General features: G+C 27.8%; 1 protein-coding gene across 1 annotated transcript in view; it reads left to right on the plus strand.

Moving 5' to 3' along the window:
* LOC105834868 (neuroglobin) overlaps positions 1-15,289 on the plus strand; it is a 71,416-nt gene that overhangs the window by 46,925 nt on the left and 9,202 nt on the right. The gene's annotated exons all lie outside the window — the stretch shown is intronic.

The following is a 15,289-nucleotide window of genomic DNA, read 5'->3' on the forward strand; positions in this document are numbered from 1 at the left end:
AGACGAAATAATCTGATGAAAATTTTTGTGTCCAAAAAAATGTTCAAACATTTTCTCAATTCATATAGAATAAAATTAAAAAAAAAATTGTGTTTAATAATTCTAAATTACAAATGAATGTATAAAAACTTACACCTGTATTTAAACGGAATTGTATTTTAATTTCTAAAAAATACATAAATAATAATAATAAATTATTAAATACCCTTAGACTTTGTTCTTATTTATAATGAGAATTGATTTTAACTCAAAGACAATTATTCTGAGCTTACACCTGTAATGTCGAATTAAGTTTTTGTTGAAAGTCTGATTTGAATTAAAATTATATCCGGACAAATAAAGTCTTACCATTAAGCTTTTAATTCCAGAGAGAGCGCGAACAATTTAAATTTAATTTCACTGAAATCAGCTGCACGTTCGCTTTTACATAATCAATATACGTTCCAATCTGTTTAATATCCCGGTTCAATATTGCTGAAACCAGCAAGTATAATCATGTCGGATATAACGTTGCGTTATCGGCACGCAATCGTAATAAATAACTTCGTATTCATGACAGTTTAATATTTGCCACGTACAAGTATGTAACTCCTATTTCTGCTAAATTTTTTGGATTGCCCCGTGGTACATTGATAATTAATAACACTTGATATCCTGTGTCGTTTTAATCCAGAACAAGAAAAATGTTACGGAAATGTTAATTAAAATAAAATAACGTCATTCCAATAAATTCAATTTCCACAATATGCTTATTTGCTTGCTCTATAACGATAAGTCAATTAAGAACGTTTAAATTAATGAGTTTATTAATGATGCATTACAAATTTGAAAAATTTTGTATATCTACATATAAATTTAACAAATTTTATAAGGAATAAATTTTAATTTTTAGTAGATCGTTTTTCTTAATATTTTTTTTTGACACGTTTTTTGTTTCGAAATTAATTTATTATGAGTTTATTTAATTTATTAATAAAATTTAATAAGTATCTGTTTATCAATAACTGAAGATTTATTCTGTAATTTCGCAATCTGTAATAAAATATAGTCTACTACAGCTTTTACATTAATCCTTGTTATAGTATAGTTATACTCGTCTAAAATCATGTAATTTAATATTCAAAGAGAATCGCTGATTTTCAGATATCCAATCGCATTTCTCCCCACTGAAGGCTTTAGCTATCAGATATAATTATGGAAACTGACGAGTTCATTTAGCTTACGTCTCGCAAAAAGTTATAGAAAAGTAGCATAAAAAATTAAATAGTAAAACGTATATAGTGAAATATTTTGTGTTAAAATGACATAAATATTAAAAAATCTTGTTAATTAATAGTATAGAGGAAGACCGCCCATACTAAGTTTTCTAAAGCGGCAACTCCTTATTTCTCAAAAGTTAAACATTGTACTGTATTAATACTTAATACTGAAAAAATATAATCTACTACTACTTAGATAATTAAAGAAATAAAAACCTATAGTTTATATATTTAGTTGTTTATTTAAAATTTATTAAAAACGAATGTAATGTAATTTAATTTATTCATTATATGTATATAGTTGCGCTATATGTTGCGTCTTGCTAAATAATATAAGATACTTGGCAATCAACGAAAAATTCTTTATATTGAAGTAAAAACTTCTAGGAATTCCCATATACATTAACTTGCAAATTGTATATATATTTTATTATTATTATATATATTTTTTGCACAAATGACTCATATTACATAAAAAAGAGAAAATGCAGCTTAATTATTATACCAGTCTTTCCTTTATTAATATTAAATAATACAATAAATTTATATAAAAACCTCAATTACTAAACGGTATATTTATGGTTTATTTTCTCGTAACTTTTTAATACACTTACACAAATATTTGCAAAATTTAAAAAATGTCAAATTTTATTTACATTACTTTACTTTTTTTTAATCTCTCAATTGCTAAACACTATATTTATTATATTTTTCCGCAACTTTTTAATGTACTCTTACACAAATATTAACATAATCCAGAAATTGTTAAATTCCATTTACATTACTTTATTTTTTCAATAGAATATCAGTAGGTTGAAGAAGTAAGCGGTAAGAAAAGAAATTAAGATAGCTGTTCCTTATAATTCATCGAGACATAACGTGACGTGTACATATAGAAAGGACGATCTTCCAATCTTGAATTTCTTATATAGATTGCGCGCGCGCTCAATAAAGCCAAGATGTGACAGTGATTGCCCTCGGATAAGATTAATCTAGGAATTCCGTTCTGCCCCCATGCCTGCCCATGTTGGCGAATCTGCCATGCTGCTATATACATTCCACGCGAACATGTACGTGCCTTGTGCGTAATTTGCATCTATAAGATATAGGTGCGTGGAATAGAAACTGCGTGCTTCGTAAAATAAAATGGTAATTAGTATGAATTGAAAACTCGTACATTGGTGTTGTAAATACCTTTTATTTACTCTTTAAAAGTAATTATAATCAATTTTTAGTTGATATAAAATTTCTATCGGTTTTATAAGTTCTTTTCTTCTTTGGCACACTAAAGGGTACTTGTTGCTTGTGCAAAAATAATTTATCGAAATTACGTTTTGCAATATTCCGTACCTGAAAAATTCGAGTGGAGAAATTTTGGAGTAATTTGTTTAAATATTAAAATATTATATATAAATTAAATATACACACACACACACACACACACACTTTTATAAAATAATATTCATCTTTCTACCTTTAAGAAAAGAAAATCTGACATCTTCAGAAAGATGTAAAAATTTCAAAGCTTAAAATAAGATGTATATAAATCATTAACATTTTATTGTGTTATTTTTATTCAGTTTTATATAAAATGACTACAAATTACTTTTTTCTCAAGTCAAGTATGTATATGTTGCACGTTCTATATGTATGCGTATACATATATACCCGCTCATCGATTCTCGTTGGGCATCCAGCTTTAAGGTAACTTAATTAAGCTCGGTCTAGCTATACATGACATCCTCAACAGCTACGAGAGAGAAAGAGAGAGAGAGAGAGAGAGAGAAAAGGGGAGATGAGGGGGGAAGGATGAGAGGAGTGAGAGAGAGAAAGCGGAACTAGAGTAGAGGCCTTTGGTCCACCGGCAGCCTCGGAAATCAATAAACGACTACAAGCGTGTGATATCGACGCGACGCGTTGATCTTTTTTTTTTAAGTGGCAAATTTTTACTTCAAACGCATTCATTGATATCTCGTCTCATTCGCTTGTATATAGCTGTCATTTTCCGCGTTGAATAAAATACTTAAACGAAAGGACATATAACTGACTGCGTTCAATGCAAATAAACGTTTCTGTATTAACGCTTAGTTGTTCATAATAATTTCCATTTACACGAATTCAAATGTATTTTGTTATTGAACATTGTCCGTTCTTCAAAAAAACATATAATGTTGAATCGAATTTGCTTTTTTGTCGCTTCTTCTGTTAACGCTATGCTTACTTGTAAAATGAAAAATTAACATATTTTGATAATTCTCGAATGTTGAGAGAAATTCTCTCAGAGAATTAAAAGAAGTAACAAATCTCGTGTAATTTTTATTTGTTTTAAAAAAATGAGGAAAGAAATAGATACACTTCTTTCAAATTTGTGCCACTGTATAAACTGATTAAAGTGACAATTTTATACACATAAGCAACTAATAATATATAAATTATTTATTCTATGATTGCTCTCCACGATTATGATTGAGTATTATAAAATTTTGATAAATTATCAGAGTCTTACTTCCTTTCCTTCGTGATTAGATAAATTAAATTGATTCGAGATAAACAATACTAAAGGAAACCCTAAATAAATGGACTATAAACAAATTTGCCCCTTACATGAAAATATTAGAAATAATTGATTTATTCTTATTGATAAAAGAATATTTATGTCATATATTTAGATATAATGTATTTATGACGTATAAGTTCAGATTAAACAATATCATAAATTTTGGCACTGTGTCTCCCTAATACAAATAAATAATATAATGACTAAAATAATTTAGACTCTAGAATGAATTAGAACAATAGTGTTACAATGAAAGCCAATTCATAGTCGGCTTTGGATGTTAAATAAGCTTGTATTATTATTTCTTTAAATCAATGATAAAGTCTGCACAGGTACATACAAAAGCGTAAAAATAATCGAAATAGAGTCAAAACGTCTGTGTATTATTTGTTTTATATGCTGCAAATTATTATATTCACACACTTGCGGATTTTTGCATTTTTGTACCGGTGCACGGTGTGGACCATTATCATTGATTCAAAGGAATAATATTTGATATCCAAAGTTAACTCTTAATTGGATTTTATTAACGCTATTGCAAAAAAATAATAATTCAAGTATAATAATATAATAATTTAATTATGTAGAAGATTTTGTTGTGCATGTGTATCGGTTTCTTTAAATTATATTTCTTTAATATTTTATATTTTTATTTAATATAAATAATATTTAGTCACAGAAATAAAGTAAATGAGAAGTGAGTAATACAGACAAAAATTTGACAAATTACATCCTATTTTATCTGCGTTTGAAAGAATCATGTAAAACTAACGTTAATTTTTTATCAATTGTAACTGATAATAATGCAATCTTGTAAATTTTACGAATTTTTATATTTTTATAGAAAAAGTTTTATTGTATAATATTTTATATTCACTCTCTTTCTCTTTCTATATATATATTTGCAATTATTATAAAGATTAAATTGATATTTATATAAAAAAATCTTTCAAATTTTCTAAATTCTACTACCATAAATTTTATTACAAATTAAGTTAACCTGAGATTGATAAGTAATGATAACTAATCTATATAATAAAAATGTAAATGTTTGTTCTTCATCTAAGATCTCCGTAAGTTTTTCACCGATTGCTTTGAAATTTTGACACAACGTTGCATTCGTAACCGAGAGTGTTCTTATTGGGTTTGATTTTCGAAATACGTGTGTTTCAAAAATGATGGCCATAATTTAATTTTAAACAATATTTTTTTAATAATATTTTTTTGTAATTTTGACACAACGTTGTATTGAATTTAGTCAGAAGTATGTGAATAAATGAATATTAGAGTTATTACTCCTCGTTTCATAAATGCAAGCCTTTATTTTCAGAATGTTTTTTTTAGCCTGTATATGACAATTTAGAATCAATGGCAGCTTTCAATATATGTTTAAGAACTTGCGGAGAACTAAGATAAGGAAAAAAAGAAATTTACAGGATGTTAGACTTAGAAAACGTTCTAATTTAAGAAAAATTAATACTATATGTTAGGCAGACAGTACACCGTATTTCCCTAAATAGATGAATCATCTTTCAAATTTTAGCAATATTAATAATATATGTTAGGTAGACAGTACACCGTACTTCCCTAACTAGAAGAATGTTTCTATTGTGTTTAAATTAAGGTAATAAGAAAAATAAAGATGGCTTTTATTTTATTGAAAAAAAGGAACTTATTTAAAACAGTCTTTTGAATGGATTTCTAAATCTATGACAGCAACGCGTGGCAGGGCATAGCTAGTAATTGATATAATAAAAAATATAGACATTTAATGAAATAATCCAATGTCCAATGTTACATACAAATCAGTATCAAATGGAATAGATAATTAAAAGTAACTTAAATGATAGGCATTCAGCAATTCTCTTTTAAATATAACACTTATTACATATTGTACTGTTAAATTCATAATATTAAATTATGAATTTATTATAATTAATTTATTATATTCAATTTGAATTTATTTTTTAATTCTCTCTATATCATTGTTCCTTCTATTCAATATGTTAATTTAATTAAAACAATGGAGTTAAACAATTTAACTCAAGAAATGTATTAAATTTAAGTGAAATTTAATTTATTGTTAATTATATACAGGATTTATCATATTAAAATAAATACTTTACTTTAAATGCAATTTAACTATAGAAATAGGTTGATTAAATGTAATTGTTCTTTTAATCACACATCTTTTGTTTCAAAATAATAAATTTTGACATACATGAAAGTTAAAAATAACAAAATGTTATTTAACACAAGGAATTCATTTAAATTTAATTTTTTAATATTTTTAATAGTGTACTCAGGTAGCACATACTCGTTTTAAAAACGTTTCATAAATGTTTCTTCGAAACGTTTCATAACCGGCTCTTAGAAACGTTTCTAATTGGTAAAAATGTCTACTTCAAAAATGTTTAGGGGAATTTTTTTTTTTATAGAAAAAAGTTTGAGAAACGGTTTTGTTTCTTTTTTCTTTAATCCGTGAAAAATTTATTTTTTTACAGATTTAATAAAATGATGCATTCTGCACGTGCGCGCACGCACGCGTGTGTATGTGTGAATGCATTATATATATACTTATCGAATCATATATTTGTTTAGCAGCCTGCCATTATGTAAGTGGCGCTAATATAACAATATGTACAATAGCCGTTTGTTGCAAAAGGCATTTTTAGTTTCGAGCATTTCGAAACTTTTAATTACACATATACTTCTTCATTATTCTTTTTAAATTTTAACGTACTATCACATAAATGTCCTATGTAGCACATTTGTTTAAAAAACATTTTATACATATACACATACACATACACGCACGCGCGTAATTGGGTAGCCATATTATTATCTTCTATATACACTGGCAAAAAAAAAACAAGACAAAAATTTTGACCGAATTTTTAGACAATCTTCAAAGTGATGCAACTTTGCGAAAAATCATCTAAATTACTTTTTTACTAATGAACTTTTTTTAAAATTAAAGGGCAAAGACTTTACTTTAAGAATCCCTAGGCGAAAGTTTGATTTGTTAAATGTGACCCTTTTGTATCGCATGAAAACCAAACATGTTTTTTTTTTTTTATTATTGAAAAAAGTAAAAGTTTGTTATTATTTTTCACAAGTTTCTCGTTAAAATCTAGCTAATATTAATCCGGATTCTTAAAGTTCATTCTTTTTTAAGCAATTAAAAAAAAAGAACATGTCGATACGTTTTTTTGCTAATTATACATGAGTTTGAAATTTGCATTGCAATTTATGGTATTTTAGCGTATACAGTATTCTTTGGATACCATGAAATGGTATCAATATATGATATTGCACATTGATTTTATTAATGTTTAACTTAATCATACCGCCGTCATCAGAGTGACCCAATGTGCATCACATGGAGGTTGACGATTGGATTTTGCACATCATGTGGCTCTGAAATTCATCAGTGGAAATTTGCACTTACTGATCTGAATATAACGGATAGCTGACGCGCCAATTTTACTAAAGTTAACAGAAGGTTCGCCATTTTAATAGCCTGCCCAGATCACACATAAATATACACATAATATCTTCAGATCATACATAAATATACTCATACATAAAAAATAAAAATTCAAATTTTATTTAAAAATTTGCCTCTTTTCATATAATGTGTAAAATCCGATTGTCAACCTCTACGTGGTGCACATTGGATCACTCTGATGATGGCGGTATGATTCAGTTAAACAATAAAATTAACGTACAATATTATATTGATACCGTTTTATGGTATACAAAGAATACTATTTATTCGCTAAAATACCCTAAAGTGCAATGCAAATTTTAAACTCGTGTATAATCAACAAAAAACATTGTATCGACATGTTTTAATTGCTTAGAAAAGAATGAAGTATAAGAATCTGGATTAATATTAGCAAAATTTTAACAAGAAACTTGTGAAAAATAATAACAAACTTTTACTTTTTTTAATAAAAAAAACATGTTTGGTTTTTACGCGATGCAAAAAGATCGAACTTAACAAATCAAACTTTTGTCTTAGGGATTCTTAAAGTAGAGTCTTTGTCCTTTAATTTTAAAAAAAGTTCATGTAATTTGGATGATTTTTCGCAAAGTTGCATCACTTTGAAGATTGCCTAAAAATGCAGTCAAAATTTTTGTCTTGTTTTTTTTGCGCCAGTGTATGTGTGTGTATGAGTATATATAAATATATATATATATATATATATATATATATAATTTTGAATTAAAAAATTAATTTGTATTCTATCTATAGAAATATGAAAAATGCGTTTCGTAAACTATGGTTTTAAAAACGTTTCCGTTGAGACGGTTTTTATTAGTGCTTGACGGTTAAAAAATATTGGATACATTTAGAAAACATTTATAAAACGAACATGTGCTGCCTGGGTAGGTTCTGTAATTTACTAAGAGAAAATTATTTTGTAACTTTTACTCTACTTTAGTGTAGAGGATATCTTCAATGCTCAGTGTATAAAATATGTGAATGCCGAATATAATATAATTTTATTAAGAAAGATATAGTAATATAAATAAAATTGATCAAAATTCTTATAAATAAAAGCTTTTAAATGGAAACTTGCAAATAATAAAAATATGAATATAGAAGCAGCTTAGTATTAGTAATGACATTTTTCATCAAGTACACATGTCTGCGATTTTTCAGAGGAGTTAAATACCTTGTAATCCTAGACAAATGGAAGGATTACATAATTCTCTCAGTATTCTGCAAAATTTCTACTTTGTTTCTTTGCATAACAAAGTTTAGGAGAAACTTTTTATATAAATTTTATTTCAAAAATTTCAACAGTTTTTTAATTGCGTGCTAATTATAATTATCTTAAAATAACACGAAGAGAGTAAACACTTATACAAAAAATGTAAGTACATTAAAGCCTGTTAACTAGTACTTAAGTCTCGCAGCATTGGTTAAAAAATGAAGAGAGAGAGAGAGAGAGAGACCTTCAAGTTCTTAAAAATGTTTTTTAATATCCTCAATGAAATAATAGTTTTGATGAATTAAATAAGACATTTATGTTTTATGTATACATTAATCTCTAAATATATGTGAAAAAATAATTATTTAAAAAATTAAAATTTTATATGGAAAAATTATTTTTAAGAATGTTAAAAATTTTAGTTAAAAATAGCAGTTAATTAAAATATTTCTATGAAACAAAAAGCAGTTGCGTGATACAAGGTATAAAAAATATCTCACTTAGCCACTGAAGAGTTAATGAATTAACTAATTGCGCTGAATGTATTTTCAAAAGTAACTTTGATGCTCATGTAAAAATAAACGGCTTTCGCGAGTAAAGGCAGCTTAATGTTTTAGCATATAACATGCATAAAACAATAATATCGTTGCTTTCTGTAGTTGAGTGTCACGCAATAAAATAATAATAATAATACAATGCGCAGGTAGACCACTCTTAATTTATACGGACCATGTAATCATTACGCTACCAAGTTAAGGATTACTTTTGCTTGAATGCATAACGCGAGTTAATTCAACTACATCAAGATATAGTAGTGTAGAAGCGTATTTAACATAATTCTTCGTATTAAATATCCGCTTTGATATTTACACTTCTTTATTTAAATATCTAATAATCTATTAAATCCTTAATGTTAGTAATAAACATTTTAATATTATTTGTTTTAATGTTTATACTTTATACAATTACATGAGCACTCTTTTATATGAAAAATTCAAAATAATTTTTATAGATATAAAATAAACAATTCTTAATTTATTTTGTCTACTTTTTAGTAATATTTCTTGAAACAGATAGAAAGATATCTCAACGTATTAAAATAATTTACAATTCAATTAAGAAGTTTTTTTTTAATACAAGGGATTAAAAGCAAAATCCTTTCCTTCAACAAAATCACACATTTTTTTACCTGATTTACATACTATAATCTGAATATTATTATGAAGCTGATAAATATGTTAACATATAAATGATGGGATTTGAATTATGCATGCGGGCGAAATGCGTATTCGGTTCATTCCCGTCGTTGTGGTGGAAGAATCCTTTGGAAAAAAAGAGAAGGTTAGGCACGTTTCACCGATTCTTTTGGGGTAGTCGTCAGAGAAACTGGAACACGTAGCACTCTTAAAGAGAATGGATCATATCCGCCGAGCTGGCAACGGCCAAGTGGCAGGTTGCGCATATTAATAGCTTTGCGATGAGTGAAATCGCTGGAGGAAAAGTAATTTCTATATGACACATACTAAAAGAAATTCGCATTTTGACACACGTTTTATTAAATAATTAAACTTGTAATACATTTCTTTCTTTTTCTCTTTTTATTTTTTAATAGAAAATTATGTTTGTACACTAACATTACATAATATTAAAGGAAAAAAATATATAAAGAATTTATTTGAATTTTTTATAAAAAAGTGTGGTAAGCTAAAACAGGGTTATTGTGCAGTTTACAATGAATTTACTGTTGTCAGAGGCTAAAAGAAAATTTGTTACTATCGCTATATGGAGTACTGTATACGCTATGATGAAAAAACGTACACCAAAAAATAAACAAAATGGTACGAAGAAAAGTATGTTATTAAAATTGCAATTTATTTATCAAAGGCTTTTAGGAAATAGACTGCATGAAAAAGTCACATCTTTTATTTTACAGTAATATTCGAATAATTTCTTTAAAGATAGTTTTATTTCAATTAATCTATACATATACATACATACATATATATATATATATATATATATATATATATATATATAGATAACATAATAATTGAATACAAAATACAACACAGTAATTGAGATAAGCATTTTATAAATAATACATAACGAGAAAAAGATAGAAATAACAAATAAAACTAAATATTTTAATTTGCGAAATAAAAAACGTGATTTAACATTTTATTATTTATTACATGCAACATAATCATAATATTAAATTTACAATTATTTATAAAATATCCTATAGTTTATGTTATTGATAAGCAATTCTCATAAGTGTGTATAGATCACTTGCGTGACTTTTTTAACGTAATTACTTGTGAGAGATGTTTCTGAAACTTTAAACATTACATTTTAATTTTTATTATTTTTTGTATAATTTACAATTGAAATTGAAAATAAAAATTGATGATTCAGTCTATACATTATTTAGATGAAGATAAATGCAAAAATTTATTTTTAAATTGCGAAATATTTTGCGTTAAATAAAACAGTTTTAATTGGTAAATGTAAAAAATTGTTTTGTCTGGAATATCCTGAGCACTTCACATAAGTAATAAAGGGTTAAACGTTTTTATAAATGTTCATGAACCTCAAAATATACGTTATTTTTGTCATTAAATCACAAAATATTTAATAAAATAAATATTCATCCTTTAATAAAGATAACACGATTCAATAATCGCAACTGCCAATATTATATTTGTTTAATGCATCTGCTATTTGATCATCATTAATGCATCCACAAAGTAATGTCTTGTTAAACTAAAAGTATGTTTTATTCTTCTTGATATCAAAAGTAATATAATAATAAATATTTTTGTTCATTAATAATAATATTAATATTATTTGGAATAATTTATAATCGGTAATCATGCATGTGCAGCATTTTACACTTTACATTTTGAATTTATGTCACTCGATTTGATATATTAGACAGATCCAATTACATGCAATATAATTGATAAAATACAAAATTATTACGATCAGTGCGATTTAATGACATCTAAATAAATGTTAACGTCTATTAGTACGAGCGAATACTTTGCGTTTCATAATCTCTTTTTCTCAAAGAGTTTAAGTTGAATGGGACTTGTTATATTTATCATAATGATCTTGAAACCCGATTTTCCTCAGCATAATTAGAAAATGGTTGAACGCGTTGTTGCTCGCGGCTGGATTTCACCGCGGGGTTACCTTAATAGAAATACAAGGCATTAATTTCATTGCGCTCTGCTCGAACGTGTTAATATCCGGACGCGTTCGTTACGTCCTTTAGAGAGGTTTCCACTCAAGTCAAATTAATTTACTGCATTCGACCCTCGACGGGAATCGATCGAAATTGTACATCATCTCACGATATCTCATATTTCTTTTATCTCTTGCATACGTATCTGTTTCTTTTATAATATTTAAAAAAATTTTTAAAAAACATCTAATACTGTGATTTGTCACATTTGTATATCTTTTGTTTATTAAATTAAAAAGATAATATTAAAAAATGTACATGATTGCACGCCAATGTGGAGATTGAAATGGCTGCAACGAAGCATCGGCATCAATGTTCAATGCAATGTTGATAATTACTCGTTGCCGTATCGATCATTGGCGTTGCTTTTTTTATCGGATTATGAGAGCAGCACGGTGGAAAAGCTGACGTCGCGCGCGCGCCGAATCGACAGCAGTATCGTTGTTTCTCGTCGCTTTTAAGCATCTTCCACGGGGAGAGGAGAATATGGATTTCCGATACGAAACTTTTCAATCCGTTCCCAGACGATAAGAACTCGCCGAACTTACCGAGCGGATGCCACCATACCGTTTATTGCCGGCGGGGAGTCGCATTAAAAAATATTTTATCGTGCCTGGTCAATACCTGCTACCCGTCGGCCGTCCGTAGGTCCCTTCAGTCATGTCGATCCCATTTGCATCACGGTAACTTACATGCAAATCTACCTTTACACGCTCTTTAACTCTCGTCTTTGGCTCGAAATCGCGTGTTTTTACGCGTCGTTTAAGCACGAGCAGCCCATATTTTCGCCGAAGCTCAGGACCGTAGATTGCAGCATTTTCTGCGTTAAGATGAACAAAGGAAATCCAATTTAATCTTACTCAATCGAGATTTATTTATAGTTTTTTTTTGTTATTATATATGTACTTATTTATCATATAACGAAATTTTTCAAGCATGTCAATATGCTACAAAATAGATAGAAGATTTCTAGAGACTCGAAAACTTGTGTGTCCTGCAGCCGCCGAATCAATCCGCTTGAAAATTTTGTTGTTCAACAAATGCAATACTTTCTAAGGCTGTGACATTGCATTTGACGTGCGACAAATTTTTCAAGCATGTCGATTGCTTACAGGACAGAAAATTTCTAGAGACTAGAAAACTTCTGCATCCTGCAGTCAATCAATACGCTTGAAAATTTTATCCTACGACAAATGTAATACCAACCTAACACGTCAGAAACTGACGGTTCGGTAAAACACATTAATCATATGCGACTGTCTGGGAATTCCATATTTAATTATAATTAATTAGTCCACAAAGATTTATTGACGAAAAGCAAGATACAATAATATTTTTTTAAGTATGTCTGAAAATCAGGAAATTTTTCTTATCTGCGATTTTTAATAACTTATGAATAAAATTAATACACTGAGAAAAAATGTGTGATATTTTCATACTATAAATTTGCATATCATAAATATATACATATAACTATAATTTCATATAATAGTAAAATAATTATAGTCAAGAATGTTATTTTTATAGCAATTGTTATTATAATATTGGTAATAATAATCATTTATGGTGATGCTTATAGTGCTTGTTTTATAATACATTATACATACTATATTAATATTTTCATTTTGATTATGGTAATTATATCATAAGTTGCATAGACCAATATTATGATTATGACAACTTTAATATAATTTAAATAAATTATAAATTATATTGTTCAATAAATATAAAAATATGGGTCCAAAAATGACTGTAAATTACAATAATATTATAGTTACCATGCAACTATTTTTTTCTTTTGATATAATGTGATTAATGTGAATAAGAAGAATAAAAGTTTTAGCACTCTATACTTTAATAATAATTATACATTAGAAAAATTAATGTTATGCAAATAATAATTGAAAATAAAATTTGCAAATGAAAAAGTAAATGTTATTTCATCACTTTAAAGATACAATTTTTTCTCAAGAAATTTTATTTGTCTATTAATTATTGTGCACATAGATGGGAGGACATACTTAAAACCTAAATTAACATAAATAAAATATGAAGCCATATCTCTGCGGACCAGCATTTTTTATTTAAATTTGGTCCCGAGGCGCAAAAGCAAAGATACATTATTTACTTATACGTTATTTATTCGTGAACAATCCTTCGAAAGAATTCTTATGCATTTAAAGTTACGAAATTTTTAAAACCTCGCGAGGTTATTTCCGATTCTTTGCGGACATTTATTTATCAAGATAAAATAAAATTTAACGCCATATATAATATATAGTCGATATTGCAGGACAGTTTCGGCGAACAGATTCCAAGCGAAATGTCACGTTTCTCGAGGAAAGATAATTCATACACAGACGTGAAAGAGAAATACGCGCGTAGAATAATCTCTTGACGCAATAATCTTGACTCGGACCAATTTGAATATCGATTTCACCACTTTTTTTTAATGCGACTTTTCTTTTGATTCGCTGAAGATAACATTATATATCTATGATATGCCAATTAATTTTATTTAGACAAAACAAAAACGAATTGTTCCTTACAATTCTTCGAATTTGTGCTGTAAAATAATATATATTTAGACAGCGTCTTATTATTTATTATTATATCTACGATTTTTACTCGTTTCTAAAAAAAATTTGCCAAGACATGACAGAAATAAATAGATATATTACCATGGGAAAAAATTTTATTATATTCTATTGTTTTTAAAATATAAAAAGCGGATGAAACATGAACACTGTATTTTGCAGACACATTGTGCTTCACGTGCGTTAGATTGCGACGCACACTTATTAACTGTCGGAACCATCAAAGATAAAATAACGCAGTTTATATTTTCTCCCTCGCACGTACAGTTTTCCCTAGACAGACAAGCACGAGATTGAAATGCCTCGTTGTACAAAGAGGTATTTCATGAATGGCTGAGAGCAACCTGCCATCCGCGGAACGAAAACATTTTTGTCGAGCTGCTATAACAAGGCCCACGTGAACTCGTTACTTCAACGAGTACAAAACTCGAAGAGAAAAAGTTAACCAAATTTTTGTGCAGTCGAAAGAGCTGTGCATGCGGAAGAGAAAGAGGAAGCTGCACGGCCGAAGACTGCAATGAAATTTTTTTTCAACAAATTTCCGTTGATTCGCGTGTACTACACACATTGTTATCAGTTTAACGCTTTGGCAGATTATGACAAAAACGGTAGGATTTTAGTTTAAGCTTCTTCAGTACTAAATAAAATCGACGATTATATATTTTTACATGCATTAAGTGTCATATATCATGAAAGTGAAGGAAACACACAAAGGTTCCAAAGAAATCAAACACGCGAAGAAGTTAAGATTGAAAAACAAATAGCGTATCTTTTCCTAGAGATTGATTCCTTTTCTGATAGATATATGCCAAAGTTAGATAACGTGAACCTTAGAATTTAAAGTACGTTACTCGATCTTGTCCCTACGGTCATCCGTCGATCAGTGAAAATATTAGACTTTTGTA

The sequence above is a fragment of the Monomorium pharaonis genome, chromosome 2 (genome assembly GCF_013373865.1).
Source record: "Monomorium pharaonis isolate MP-MQ-018 chromosome 2, ASM1337386v2, whole genome shotgun sequence".
NCBI classification, from domain to species: Eukaryota; Metazoa; Arthropoda; class Insecta; order Hymenoptera; family Formicidae; genus Monomorium; species Monomorium pharaonis.